The sequence below is a fragment of the Artibeus jamaicensis genome, unplaced genomic scaffold (assembly GCF_021234435.1).
Source record: "Artibeus jamaicensis isolate MK-2021 breed Jamaican fruit bat unplaced genomic scaffold, CSHL_Jam_final contig_1832, whole genome shotgun sequence".
NCBI lineage: Eukaryota > Metazoa > Chordata > Mammalia > Chiroptera > Phyllostomidae > Artibeus > Artibeus jamaicensis.
Genome location: NW_026521362.1, coordinates 275,422 through 291,469, shown reverse-complemented (window position 1 = coordinate 291,469; position 16,048 = coordinate 275,422). Strand labels below are relative to the sequence as shown.

The window sequence follows — 16,048 nt, the reverse complement described above, 5'->3', positions numbered from 1 at the left end:
GAAAGCCCACTCGGATCACACTTTGAGAACCACTGCCTCATTCCTTATATGATCATTCCTACTGTAGAGATAAGATGGTACCAGATATTTTAGGCTGAGCATTAGTCCACTACCTGACAAAAATGCTACTACTGTTCCATAGGTTCAGAAATCTCATCAGCCTCTCTAAAATTAAGGAAGTCGACAAAATCTATGGTCAAGAAGGCATTACATTATTTTAATGTAAGAATAATATTTCATGAACACAACTAAATATATTTTGAATGAGACACGATAAGAAGGTACTCCACTGGTCATCTCATTTAGGATCAACCAAATCCTCATGTAATGTTCTAAGGCCAAAATCCCTAACTAAAAAATCATAGGCTACTGGGGAATTACAGAATATTATCTGAAGAGTTCAGAGCATGAATTTTTGCTGCCACTGTACACCAGCTCCTTTCTGCTGTTGGATAAGGACCTCTATCCCTAGGAACTGATCTAACACTTCAAATCTGAGGACCTCTCAACTTAACTAAGGTACCTCTTCATGCCAGTACCATCTTGTACAATGTCTCAGGACTACAACCTTGGGAGCTAACAGTATTCCCATGATTTTCTACTAAAAACAGCATGTCATAAGGGAAAACAGACCTGCTTCCCAAATCCCATGGTACTTTTCAAACTCCATTTATAGATCAGACTGATATCCAGTTAAGGAGCTAGCGTTTAGCTCATTTTTAACATGTACGGGCTTGAAACCAAGTCTGGCACTTCTTTGGCTCATCACAATTTCACAGCTGGGTAAGGCCACACATACACTGCAATACAAACCCATAAAAGAAATCACAAAGCATTCTCATATTGGTCACTAAATAATCCAGAGTATAATGTACTTCTACAGCCAACTTTTAGGACCTATTAACCAATCTAGTTGATAATCTACTTCAAGAATAAAGGCTATTTCTAAAATCTAGACTTAAGGACAGCATACAACTTGTTGTCCATAACACTGAAGATGAAGAGAAAGTTATAAAATGAACCCTGTTTGTTTTCCATCATAAAATTCTATGAAATGTTCATTTGTCAGTGCAGGTGACCTGAACTCATTTGGTTTGTCCATTTGTTCAACATACAATTTATTTTGTCTCTACTCATTCAACAGAGACTTTGTTGACACTTTTATCAATTCAACTTCTAACAGTCTCCAAGTTAGAAAGAATCTTGAAAGACAGGTTGTACATTCACGCATCCATATGTTGAATGACACCATCCCGTTAAAGTCACTCACCATTGCTGGGGTTGCCACTACTCTGCCCTGACAGTTTTTTCTTTTTATCTCTTTATACAGTCTATGCTATGCCTTCAGTAAGGGGAAAAAAACCTCACTCTCTTGAATATAAATGGTAGAGGCAAAGAAAAAAGGGAGTAATCCCACTTTTCTTTTTTTTGACAAAAATGACATCATTATCATCCTAAAAGGAGAGATACCTACTAACCAGCCACGAACTATGCTTAGGGATCATGTGTATCATCTCAGTCATTCCCTCCGCAAACACTCTTAAGTATATACTCCTATTCGTCCCATTTCAGATTTTTAAAAAATCTATAAATATTTAGTGAGTAGAATTTTCAGTGGGTGGGGAGAAACCATCAGAGTTCAGGTCTTAACCAACCACCACTCTGACCCTTACACTAGTCCATCAGAGTTTAGCTGCTTTTGTCTGCTTTTGTTGTCCTTAACGTTTTAGCTGAGCCTCAGCACATTCTGCACTTTCACCCCCTTGATTTTCATCTTAGAAACAATCTCTACTCATGGTTATTTGGACCACTTTTCAATCATGCCCTCTTTCCATTTCTCTAAATTCAACATTAATTTCATAGGCTCTTGTAACCTCAGATTTCCCCCGACTCTCCAAAACAATATTGATGTGGGGAAAAAATAAGCCACCTTGACAACAGATCAAGTGATTTCTCTCTCAAATCTCCCATCCCCACTTCTCAGTTCTCTTATAACTAACATCTCAAAATAAAAACAGAAATGTGTGTCAGGCATGTTTTGGAACAAAGCTAGACACAGTAAGACAAATTCTAGACATAAAACTTTGAAGGAAGGCATACTTACAACCACCACCTCCAAGTTGGACAAAAATCAGCCATTAAGGGAGAATAGCTGTGCTTCTTCTGTGCTCAAAAGGCAGAGAGAGGAAGCAGGGGCAGCTTGCTTCACATTACCTGGGCCTTAACAGGAGTGAAAATGACATGGGCTGTCAGTTATAGCTGCAAAGAAAGGCTAAACCGAAGCCATCATACCATATAAGTTAAGTCAGGGTCTTTTCTCCAGTTCACAAATGACCTGTGAAATATTTTTAACACCACGCTGTGTCTGAACTGGCAATGTGCAAGTTGCCAGGGCTTGGTTTTATATAGACTTTGCTGCTGCTGGAGGGTTTCTGGTGGGTGTTGCTTTCAGAATATTAGCATGTAATTTGATCTTCAATGATAGATGAATACAAATGGCTTTTTGGACAAGTCCTATAGAACTGAAACCCAGCCCCTGGATCAGTTCATCCTGTAGTTAGAGGAAATAATTACAGGTTATTTCAGGAAAGAAAGGGTTTTGACTGAAAGAGTTACACCACGAACATTCCAGCTGTAACAGATGGACTGAAGATAGGGTTTGGAAAAGTGGGGGAAAGACCATTTCATCTGTTAGAAGTTGGGGGAAGATCAGGCTTAATTGAATAAAAGTAAATTGAAAAGTTTAAGTTAGGCTACCATGTAAGAACCAATGAATCCCACTAAGTTTAATGTAACTGTCTACAGGGTGAAACTGACTTTACCACAATGCTACCAGACACACAGATAATAACTACGCCAAGCTTCTGAGATTCCAATGTTTTGGTCACCCAGTCCATGCTTTACTGGTATCTCAAGACTAGGTTTTATTTCAACACACTTGACAACATGGAAACTGCCCCTTATTTTCCATTTAATTCCCTCAGCATCAAACAGCCCTGGCTCTCCTGCTTTGCTCAACTAATAGGACCCAACTGTTTTGTTATCTTGACCTAGGCAACTCCGGGCTCACTCCTCACCCTCCAGTTTATAAACTGTGCCTGGAACGATTTTCTTTAACCTACTGGTAGGAAGGAACCTGTTATTCCTTCCCCAAAACTCCTAGACATGTAACTGTAGAGCCCATTTAAAATCCCACTTCCTCCCAAAGTCCTCAGTTAAAAGCTCTCAGCCGGCTAGCTCATCTCTAACCAGGCCTGAACTTCCCCCTTCAACCAAACAGTGCAGACCTGCCTATCCCCCCCATTAGCAGACAAATGGTGTTTTAGGCACCTACCAGCGGACACAACTGTCCCAACTCTATGGCTGCTGTAATTAACCCATCATAATTTGAAGGGGGGGTGAATATGAAAGGGATATCAGCACCAGGGAGGTCTGTGTGTGTGTGTGTCTCTCTCCCCCTTCCCCTCACCACCTCTCTCTATTTAAATAGGAGACACTAAAGCATATTTCTGTGGAGGAAGAAAAAAGCAGCCTTTATACAGCAACCTAACCAGAGCCTCCCTTCTCACCCACACTCCCCTCCACACTCAAGTCCATTCCTGCCTCAGACCTCCCACCCTTGCCCTTGCATTGTTACCCATCTTCTCCACAGCACTTAACACTGTATGAAATTTGTGGTTTATTTGTTTGTTGATTGTTATGTTTCCCCTCTCCCACCCCTTCCTCCACGCACCAAAATAGCAGCGGGAGGGGAGTAGGATCTCTGCCTAGCTCATGGCTACATACCCAAGCGTGGCACAAACTGGGCACTCAATGTCAATTAAAGCACATTCATTTTAACTTCTTAGTCTATGCTACACTTTGGTTTGAGTGGGAAGAAGAAGATGAAGTTTTATAAATTTTGCAGTGCCTGACAAGGAAATGACTTGGTTACTCCATGTCCTCAATTTAATATAGTAGCAACACGGTATTTGAGATAAATTAAAAGATATCATTTGTAACTTGGATTTCAGTTTTCAAAGGTGTCATCCAAGAGACGCAGCCAAACAAAAAGACGGCTGGCAGACTCCGGGTGTGCCAGACAACTCCCTGGTGGACAATATCCCAGTTGGAAAGGACTCCTTGGCTCTCTAGTTGCAGACACCAGCTGATCCACCCAGAGCCATCCCCAGTGACCTCTGAGACAGGCTCCGCAGCTTCAAAATATACCTCCTACAAGTCAGAAATTGACACATTACCTCCCACTACCCCCAGTCTTCCAACAGTTATTGACGTTATTTGGAAAGCCGTGATTCCATGCCTATTAAAAGAACTCCCAGGAAGTGACAAAAGAAAAATAGATCTGGCTGATAGAAGCCAAAAACTCAATCAGAGATTACAATTAGCAAGGAATACATCTGAAGAAAAAGAAAATCGTACCATCTTCTGTATCACAATGTTATCTGTTCAGGAGGCTTAAGAGAAAGACTTAGCCAATGAATTCAAAGACTGCTGAGTCAAGAACACTAGCCTTTCCAGAAAGGAACTCCTTCAAAGACCCTTTATCTACTTAAATAGAGCAGCATCAGCTACTAACTCTCTCTGCACAGCAATGATTCCGGGGAATTTTGTCTACCGAGTCACCATTAAACCTGTATAGTTATTTACGCCTTTATAAAGTTTCTCCAGGTGACATCCTAAATAGTAACTGAATCCAACTACTCTAACATAATGGGAGAACTAATTAACATTAATCTTTGCAAATACTTTTCATAGTGGTCTTTCCCCCTCCCCGCCTCCAACTAGAATGTGATTCATGGAATTCTCTCACAACTTAGCTTGAAATATGTGTTTGCCAGAGGAGCAGCTAAAGCAGAATCAGATAATTGTGGTATGACTCAACAAATGCACAGCTGTTCATTTAAATATATCCATCAAAAGTATAAATATGACCATGAGAAATAAAATGAGCTGTGTTCACAGGGTCAGTGCCCAGTTGAATGGGTTGGCATCGAAGTAACCACAACAGAAAACAAGGAGGAGATGGGGAGATGAGGCAGGGAGTGATTCTGCACGTACGTCCGGTAAAAAGAGACCAGGAAACTGACGTGACCCAAAACCACCCAGCCCACCCCGAACACTCACCAACCTACATAACAGTGCCAGGGTAAAAGTAAAAATAAGTGTGCTCTACTAAGTGGGGAGAAAGAAACAAATTTTAGGAAATAGATGATGCTCCTAAGAGGTAGAAATCCTGGAAAGAAGAACTGCTGAATCCGATCTATTTCTAACAACAAAACTACACAAAGACCCTTAGGCAGAGGACTATGAAAGAGCAGAATTCTCACCTCAGTCCTCCCTCCGCAACTCTTGAAGGTGGTGATTATGAAATCATGAAAATAAGAGAATCCCTCCAATAGTCCCCAAGCTAATAATGGAAACACGACCCTGTACCAGGAAACCCCCTTTACAGGTTCAACGCAGGTGTGAGCCACACTTTAACATGAAGCAAAGGAAACTGAAGAGCAAACGGAGAATGTCAAGTGGAGCAGGGGGAGCACAAAGAAAAGTGCCCGCGTCCGCACTCCAGACCCCACGCTGCCTGCCGCCGCAGGAGGGCCGTAGGCCCAGGCAGACCGTGAGAAGCAGAGGCTGTGAAAAAAAATCAGAATAATAACAAACAAAAAGAATAAAAAATGAAGTTCTTTCCCAAAAATAACCTCTCAGGGTCGGGCAGGAGGCTTAAGTTCATGTTAAGCCTGACTCCACAGTCATCCTGCAAGGAGACCACTCACATTCTCCACATTTACAGGTAAACTTCTTCTAGTATTATAAGCAACAACTATTTCAACAATCACCACCTGCCTCCTCCCATATCCGTCTTCATCCTTTCATTGAACACTTTCTAGAAAGAGCAGCTCCCTCCATCTCCTCCCTCTCTCCATCCTGTCCGTCACTGAAGCACCTCCTCTTGCCAAGGTCCTAATTTATTGTAGACCTAAGAGTATCCTTCAGCTTCACAGGCGAGCTTGCTCAAAACTCTAATTCCCAACCCTCATGCCTAGAGATTTAGATTGGACTGACTGGGGATGAGGCCTAGGAATGCCCCAGTATCACAGCCCCTCGGTAATTCAGGGGGTGCTGAAAATGCAGAGAGTGATCTCACTCATCCACTCTGCAGGATGGCGGTACCGATAACCTACTTCTCCCTCGGGGCTCCTCCCTGGCTGGGATTCAGAGGCTCCACTCTCCCTGGTGTCTACATCTAGGGTTCAGATGGTCTCAGTGTCCTTGGACAGCAGTGTCCTCTTCTGCCACTCATCCCTTAAATCTGCTTCTCACTCAAGATGTTACCCAGTTTCTTAGCTTCAGGGCCACCAAGCTGAGACCAAACACCCAGGTGAAGAATGGAATCACCTATTCCTGATCATTCCCCACCCCCATCATCTATTCCTTATTATCTCCTTCTCTAACCTTATGTCCTTGTCTTTTCTGTTTATAAAACTGATTTTTTTTAAATGTTATTCCAGGTATTTCAAGTTACACAGAAACAAAAAGAAAAGTATGTAATGAACCCTATTTCTGACCTCCCGATTTCAAAAATAAACAACATCCTACCACACTGTGTCAAAAATGAGCCATCTTATTTCCACTACTCTGTCCATTTCCTCCTGGAGTATTTTTTCTTTAAGGTTTTATTTCTTTATTTTTAGAGAGAGGTGAAGGGAGAGAGACAGAGAGGGAGAGAAACATTGATGTGTGGCTGCCACCTGCAGGCCCCCCACTGGGGACCCAGCCTGCAACCCAGGCATGCACCCCAACTGGGAATTGAACCAGCAGCCCCCCAGTTCGCAGTCCAGCACTCAACCCGCTGAGCCACACCAGCGAGGGCTCCCCTGGAGTATTTTAACAAGAATCGCAGATGTCACGTCATTTCACCCACAAAGTCTCTTAACAATTAAGAATTTTTTTCTAAACACAGATATAAATCCAACATCTCACCTCACCAAATTAAAAGTATTCCTCCTCCAAATTTCTTCTAAAAGCTAGTCAATGTTTAAATCTGCCCAATTTTCAACAACTATAAACATCCCCTCCTGCCAAAAATTGCGGGGAGAATGGAATAGCATATCAAAAAGAAATTGTTTTATCGCTTTTTAGTTATCATAACTAGCAGTGTAGTGCTAGAATTGCGGCAGTATTGAGAATACTGTGTATTTCATATGGAAGAAAGCAAATGAGTAACTGAGACATATTCGAATTCTATCATCCCCTGCTGTTCCCAGAGAACCAGAATCCTTTGCATGGAATTAAGGAAATTCAAATGCAATACTGAAAAGATTAAGTAAGAACCTTATCAACGACGGCACTGTAATTGGAAATATCAGTACAAACTCATGAAGTATTTTATGTATATTTAACCTCTGTCATTATGAAGGCCTGGAAACAATGACCTGCCCAGAGCAGTGGACACTCCTGCTGCCCAGCCTGCAGTGTTAAAACACCATCTCCTACTAAGAGAAATCATTGAATTAAACTATAAGGCTGCAATCACGAAATCCAGCCAATGGGAAACTAGAGGTCAAATGACTGGGTTCTTCAAGACTTTAGCTGTAAGGAAAGGAAGGGGCTGGGAGAGGAACCAGAAGTTTAAGAGACTTAAAGACAGAAAAAGAAGTGTAAGACTAAACTACAGCAGCTAGGTATGTGCACACAGGTGGCAAAGCCATAAAGAAAAAGGCGACAAAGCAATTACTACGGAAATCGAGAAAGTGGTTACTTGCACGGGAGAAAGGGGCTGTGAGAGGCATGGGGCACGCCAACAGGCTGGCGAGGCTGCTCGTACTCCGTCTCTTGACTTGCATGGCGGTCACAAAAAATACTCACCTTATAAGAACTGAACAAATCTAGGTATGCTTTGTGTGGATGTCTGCATTTGTGTTTTACTTTACATGAAAATGTAAAAGGAGTCAAGATGGAATGTGTGTTTTGAAAAAGGTGCGTGAGCACACGCAGCATTTCATACCGTGAATATGCGTAGGCACCGCAGTGTCTGCATGCCCCACCCTCCCTGGCAGCGAGAAGTGCCCACATGACTAAGATTCTCACCAATGGAAGTAGAAGTGACGTGTGCAACTATGATCCCTGAACCAGGGCTTTCTCCTCTGTCCTTTGCACTAGGAAACCCAGATGTGGTAGCAAACCAGTTATGACCATGCTGGTAACTGAGTGACAATAAAAGGGACCTGTGAGTATGGCTGTTCAGCTGACTGCTTTGCTCCCACTGGGACTGGTAAGTGAGGAAAAACTCGACATCTATATTCTTTGAACAATAGCATATCTCGGTCCCTTGGTTATCGCAGCCCAGCCTTCCCCTAATTAATAGAGCACCTAGGGAAAAATCAAGTTGGAATCAAACCTAACATTCCAGATGGAACAAAGATTTAAAATTAAAAAGTGGGGGGGACCAAAAAAACCCACCCCACATGACACTACCAGAAACCACAAGACAGGTTTCTAACTCTAGGAATGGAAAAGGTCTTTTAACTGTGATACAAAATCCTGAAGCCACAAAAAGTCTGATTACACATTGATCCCTATAAATCTTTTTGGACATCTTTTATTGACTACCTCTCCACTAGAGCGTAAGCTCTATGGGGCCAGAACTGGGATGCTCTGTTTACTACTGTATAGCCTGCCTGCTAAAGCAAGTGCCAGAGAGGCATTCCGTAAGTGTCTGCTGGATGAATAAACTGGAAAATTTAAGGCTACAAAAGTTTAAATAATCTGCTCAATAAAATAATTTTTACACAAATGACCAAATATAAACATCCCATATCACAAGAAGTGGGGGCACTGATTTTGCTCGTGTGCAGCAGCTCCCATGAAGTGACAAGAAAAAGATCGAGAACCCAACAGGACAACAGACAAGAGACAAACATAGAGGGAACAGACGAGGAGACACCAATCACCTGTAAACTTACGAAAAGATATTCTATGTCAACCAAAATAAGAGAAATGCAAACTGAAGCTACCTTACCCTGTCATTTTTCACCTCTCAATTTGGTAAAGAAGAAAACTATCAGTTTGAGAACCACGCTGTGATGGACACGGGTGTGAGGAAGCACCGTTCTCACCCGCTGCTGGTGAAACCTAAAACTTTGCAGGCTCTATGACTGCAGCAACTTGGCAATGGCATTTCTACCCAAGTTAAAATGTGCATAGCCTTTGAGCCAGCAACCCCACAACTAGAAATGGATCTTACAGATATGCTCATCAATGTGTCGGAAATGATGTATGTACTAGCTTATTCCCAAAAGCCTTGTTAATGATAATAAAACTGAAACTGATCTATACGGCCCTCAATATAGTACTGGTTAAATAAATCAGAGTGTCTCTACAGTGGAACACTGGGCATGCATTTTAAAAGAATTCAGTATTAATTAGTTAAGAAAATTCCAAAAAATAGTACTTCAATGAAAAAAGATACAAAACAGTAATATATCATTATTATTTGTGTAAAAGAAAATAAAAAGAAACTGCAGTAATTTCTATGGGTTTCATGCTGGTATATTGCAAATGCCCTAAAATCTCTGGAAGAATACACAAGAAATTGGAAACAGTAGTTACCTATAGGACCGGTAACTGGGTACTTGGGAAACTTATTTTTTACTTTTTTTCCCCTAATCTTACAAATATTGATTATATTACCTTCCTAAAAAATATTGTATAAAATAACAACAACAGAAATAAATATTCACTCCCTAGTCTAGATATCTGAAAACTTATCTGGTGATTCTGTCAACTACCCTATGAAACTACTGAGTTGAACAATTTGTTTTTAATCCTCACCCATGAATACGTTTACGGATTTTCAGACAGAGACAGAGAAAGACAGAGAGAGAGAGGAGACACATCAATGTGAGAGAGAAACATCAATCAGTTGCCTCCTGCACACGCCCTGACTGGGGTTCGAACCCACAACCTACCTATTGCCCTGACTAGGAATGAAACTGCAACCTTTTTCAGTGTACAGGAAGATACTCCATCCACCGAGCCACCCAGCCACAACCTGAGCTGAACTATTTTAACCCTGTTTAATAATTAAGAATCAAAGGGTAAGCAATTAACTAACACTATCATCTCCTCCTCCTCCTTCAAATAAGCATACATACAAAATAAAATCAGTCTCTTAATTCCATACTTGTTTTTCATTACTTCTTCTTCAAACTAATTCAACCTCATGCCACCTTAAATGGGCATAAAAATATCTCAAAATGCTCCGAGGATGGTAGCCAAAACTAACAACTATGCTAATATATTAACGCAGCCTAGTGCCAGAAAAGTTCCTTCCAGGCATCCAGAGATGAAAATTTGACAAAAACGACACCTCGGCAGCAGCCCAAAACTAAGCATCATCTGCCTTGGAAAATAAAAACTCACATCCTTAATGATCAAATTCCAATGTCAACAGTCATGACTTTTGTTTTTTCCCTAATGTGAAAGGTCTCCCCCACATCCACCTTTAAATTATAGGCTAACCCATCATTTGAGGACTGGTTATTATAATGTTTCAGCCATATAAAGAACACTGAGCAGTCATTACATAGACTGAGGTTCTCATTAAAAGAAAAAATCTGCTTAAAAGGGAAAATATCCACAACATAGGAAATAGAAGGAAAAAGCAAGTCATAAAACAAATGTATAGTGATGTTCCATCAATTTTTTAAATGTAATTTACTGATACTACAGTTATCCCAATATTTCCCCCTGTGCCCCCTTCTGCCCAGTACACCCCTTCCCTCCAACCCCCTTCTTTGATCATGTCCATTGTAGTGCATGTATGTTGTTTGGCTTCTCCATTTCCTACACTGTTCTTAACATCCCTTGTCTATTCTGTACCTACCAATTATGCTTCTTAATCCCTGAACCTTTTCCCCTACACCCTCCCTTACCCCACCCAGCTGATAACCCTCCAAATGATCTCCATACCTATCACTCTGTTCCTGTTCGGGTTGTTTCCATAGTTTGTTTTTTAGAATCAGTTATTGATAGTTGTGAATTTGTTGCCATTTTAATGTTCATAGTTTTGATCTTTTTCTTCTTAAATAAGTCCCTTTAACATTTTATATAATATGGGCTTGGTGATGATGAATCCCTTTAGCTTTACTTTGTCTGTGATGCACTTTATCTGCCCTTCCATTTTAAATAACAGCTTTGCTGGATAGAGTCATCTAGGTTTTAGGTCCTCGCTTTTCATCATTTCAAATACTTCTTGTCTGTCCCTTTTAGCCTGCAAGGTTTCTTTAAGAAACCAGCTGACAGTTTTATCGGAACTCCTTTGTAGGTAACTCACTGCTTTTAAGATTGTCTCCTTATCTGACCTTTGGGATTTTAATTATGATTTGTCTCAGTGTAATCTGCTTTGTATCCAACTTGTTTGAGACTCTCTGTGCTTCCTGGACTTATGTGTCTATTTCCTTCATCAAATTAGGGAAGTCTTCTTTCAGTATTTTTTCAAGTAAGTTTTCAATTTCTTGCTCTTCTTCTTCTTCTGGTATCCCTATGATTCAGATGTTGGTAAGTTTGCAGATGTCCCAGAGGCTCCTTACACTATCCTTGTTTTATTATTTTAATTCTTTTTTTTTTCTTGCTGTTCTGGTTGAATGCTTATTTTCTCATGTTCCAAATTGTTGAGTTAAATCTCAGCTTTATCCCTTCTACTCTTGGTTCCATGTAGATTTTTCTGTATTTCACTGAATGTAAACTTCATTTCTTCCTGGGTCTATTTTACGCTGTTGCCATATTCAATGAGTTCTTTGAGCATCCCGATAACCAGTGTTTTGAACAGTGCATCTGATAGGTTGGTTATCTCGGTTCTGTTTAGTTCTTTTTCTGGGGTTTTGTTCTGTTCTTTCATTTGAGCCATATCTCTGTCTCTTCAATTTTGCAGCCTCCCTGTGTTTGTTTCTGTATATCAGGTAGAGCTGCTCTGACTCTCTGTCTTAGTAGCATGACCTACTGTAGAAAAGCACCCAGCATCGTGTGGAGCAAAGCCTTAAGTAATGGTCAGGGCAGGGCACCCTGCTTCACTCCACTTCACCACTTTGGTTCTTTGTGGGGGAAGAGCCAGGAGAGGGGACAATGCCACTGCCTGGCTTCTGGAGGTTTACGCCATACTTGCCCTATTTCTAGTCATTTCATCTACTTCCCAAATGCAACTGGTGCCCTTCGAGCTGTTGCCCAGGTACGGCATCCCAGAGGGATTGGGTCTGCATAAGTTCTAAGGTCCTGCAAGCCCTGTAAGCAGAGTATCCTGAGGATCTGATAGTTCCTTCCACAGCCTCATCCCCCACTGATTTTTACAGCCAAAAGTTATGGGGGTTTATCTTCCTGGTGCTAGAACCCTGGGCCATGTGGTCTATCTAGCCTGTAGCTGAGATCCCTCGGTTCTGAGGTACCCCTCCCAACTTCCATCTATGACACATGAATGTGGGGCTTCCAGTCCATCACTTCCCTACATCACACCCCATCTCAGAGCATCTCCACACCTCCTACCCATCTGGATGAATGTGGCTTCTTTAAATGCTAGGTTGTCAGACTTCCATACAGCTAATTTTCTGATGGTTCTGAGTGTTACTTGTTTTGAGGTCTAGTTGTAATTTTTTCTGTAGTTGTTCAAGGAGGTGAAGCGTGTTTACCTATGCCTCCATCTTGACCAGAATTCTCCATCAATTTTTAAACTTAACTAATACACATATTTTGTTTGTACAGGAAAAAATTGTATGTAAAAAAGTACGTGTTCAAAATTATTAGCTACAGGTGAAAGAGAGAGAAGGAAGGAAAAAAACTATACACACACACACACACACACACATTTTAAAGGACTCCATAGGAAGCATAGTATGAAAATGAAGTTTGGGAAGAGGTAAAAGCATAGACACAGTAAAACTCAGTGGCTGCCAATGGCTGAGGCAGGAAATGACAAACAGGTAGAGCACAGAGGATTTTTAAGGCAGTGAAGCTATTCTGTATAGTACTATAAAAGTGAATACATGTCATTATACACTTGTCCACACCCACAGAGCCAACGCCAACAGTAAACCCTAATGTAAACTATGGGTTTTGGGTGATGATGTGTCGATGCAGGTTGACCTGCTATAAAAAATGCACCATTCTGGAGGGAGCCTTAACGGTGAGAGAGGCTGTGCATGTACGGGGATGAGGCATATGCGAATGCCCTGCACTTTCTAGTCAATTGTGCTGTGAACCCAAACACAAAGTCTATTTAAAAGGGGGGAAAAAGTAGCGGCCCTGTAGGGTGAAAAGGATGGCAGAAGCATTTCATATGTAGGGAAATGTCAGTAGTATTTGAACAACTTGGTCCAAGTTGTAGACTAACTGTGCAGCTCCATAGAAAAAAACCTGCCTTCATGGCAATGCAGGAACTAAGGCTAAGGCCTAACTTTCTGATACTGGATTCACGTAAACCAGCAAAATGACCATTGTGGCTAGGAAATTACCGTGTAGATTCGATCCCTGCCAAAGAACATTAAAAGAGGAGATTTGTGGAAATGGCTCTAATGCTGGTCCCAGCAATGCTGCTCTGACAGCTCCTGGGGAAAAGCTGACTCGGCTACCTTAGAGGTGGCTCCGGGTCATATCTTCCCGAAGTCCTTCAAGCACAGTGCTCTTCTTCAGAGCTTCGCTCATTAGTTCACCAGAGATGTGGGCAGGGAGAGGTGCCCCTGGAATCTCCTGGAATAGCGAGCGAAGCTCCCAGCAGCTTCGCTGCTCCAGTCGCTCTCCAGTAGTTCCCTCTGTAGCAATGCGATGCTCACGAGTGGCTCAGGGCTGCAGAGGAAAAGAAGAAAGGAAAAGCATCTGAGCAAAAGGAAATTCTGCAGTTGTGAATGTAATGGCTAAAGGAAGGGCATACTTGACAAGCCTCTCAGTTGGGTCCACAAAACTAGAGCAGATTTACTATTAAAGCGAGTACAGAAAGGGTTGAAACACACTGACATGCAGTATGTTGAGGTCACAGATCCATACTGGTCTTTAAATTATTTTTCCACATGACACAAAACCCAGTAAGACCTGCAGTTTGTAAATTTCAAGATCAAGCTTCTTTAAATCTCATACATCATTTACTCTAGTCTACTGCAAAAACAAACAAAAAAACCAACGGCACCCCGGATGGTGTAGCTTAGTGGATTGAGCGCAGGCCTTTGAACCAAAGGATCGAGGTTCAATTTCCAGTTGGGGCACATGCCTGGGTTGCAGGCCAGTTCCCGGCAGGGGACGCACAAGAGGCAACCACACATTGATATTTCTCTCCCTCTCTCCTTCCCTTCCCCTCTAAAGATAAATAAATAAAAAATCTTATTAAAAAAAACCAATAGCTTTGCATATGTTTATAGTTATCTGTAGTTAGTTTAGAAAGGTAAAGTTTAAGCAGTGTACAGTGTAAGTCTCTTCCAGACACCCAGCCACTCTACAGACACTCCATTTACCAGGGTAACTAGTTTCTGGTGTATCCGCCCCCAAATAATCTGATTTTGGTTCACATTCAAGCACCATTCTCAGTTGTAGATAGATCGAGTTCAAAGGCTCATGAAACAATGATGGAACAGGAGCGCACAGCGGAAGGGAATGGGGCTCTAGATAACTAACAAAAACACAAAAAGCCACCCAAGCTCCTTTTTCCTTTAGGAAAACTTTTAAAATGTCAACATTGCCAAAGGAAGAGGAAATTTTTATTAGAACCAAACTTTCCCATTCAAATGGTTAAGTGATACAGAACACTGAAAAACTCCTTTCGGAAAACAGCACCCTTTTTTTCTTTTTAACTTCAAGGACCATTTTGCCAAGAAAACTTCCACGTAACTACATCTAAGCAGAAAACAAACCCAAAATACAGCATTCCTCAATAATTATTTGGAAGGAACATCACATCAACCTTGAAATTCAAGGAAGTGCTTTGAAAATAATGTCAAACCTGTCCTCACTTTGGTTTAAATTGAGGCTCACAATCAATTTGATTGTAAAATTATCAGACCTGAACAAGACACACTAAAATTAAGACACACATAAATATCACCATCACCCCCTGCTCCACAGGGAGGTCAAGCAGAAATGTGACATGTTCAGCAATCATTTAGTGAAGTTAAAGAGTAAAAATGTATTTCTAGAGCGGACATCCTTAAAAACAAATTCATCAACTAAGCAGCATTCACGAACCTTGAGTTTCAGAACAAACTGTTGAAATCCTGGTATTTTCCAAGATGCTGGGGCCAGGGAAATTTGGCAGATTCAAACTGAAGTTGGTTTCCCCTCTGCCAAAGACTGACTGTATTTTAGGAGGGGGCCAGTGCTAAGCTGTCCTGACTAGAGCCAACCATGTCTTTAATTTATAAGTACGTACTGTTTAGGGGCAGCTTTAGATAAGCAAGAAAATGAGAAACCACTGCTGCATATTTTCCTGATTCTCTTTTAAAAAAAAAACAAAAACAGAAATCGCCTTGGCTGATGTGGCTCAGTGGATTGAGTGCCAGCCTGCAAACCGAAAGGTCGCTGGTTTGATTCCCAGTCAGGGCGCATGCCTAGGTTGCAGGCCAGGTCCCCAGTTGGAGGCATGCAAGAGACAACCAATCGATGTTTCTCTCCCTCTCTTTCTCCCTCTTTCTAAAAATAAAAACAGGGTTGATTTCCCTAGTTCACTGCATAGAATTTCTTTTCATCCTTCAAACCCATGTCCAAGTTCTCCTGCCTCTGTTCAGCCTTCTGTAATGAGCCTTCTATTTTCCAGATCTTTCCATTCTAAGTCCTCTGGTATTTATATCCTATATGACTCAACCTGACACTTAATCCTCAGCCTTGAATTGGGTTTATCTGAAAACCAATTTAAACTAGACCAGGATCACATCTTCTTCTGTTATACCCTTTCTTCACAGAACTTAGCCCCTAGCATATAGGTGTCATTCAAGAGCTACTGAATAAAAATCACAGTCTGTTTGCAAGTTCATCAGGCTCTCAGCCCATAAACTTAAGTCAGAATGGTGGTCTCCGA

The 16,048-nt window shown here is 41.4% G+C and overlaps 1 protein-coding gene across 2 annotated transcripts in view; it reads right to left on the bottom strand.

The window, feature by feature from the left end:
• ACVR1 (activin A receptor type 1) overlaps window positions 1-16,048 on the bottom strand; it is a 137,106-nt gene that overhangs the window by 72,893 nt on the left and 48,165 nt on the right. The window contains exon 2 of one of the 2 annotated variants that reach the window (XM_037138326.2): window positions 13,620-13,833. The gene's annotated coding sequence lies outside the window, so the exon portion shown is untranslated. The other variant, XM_037138327.2, reaches the window with a different exon arrangement.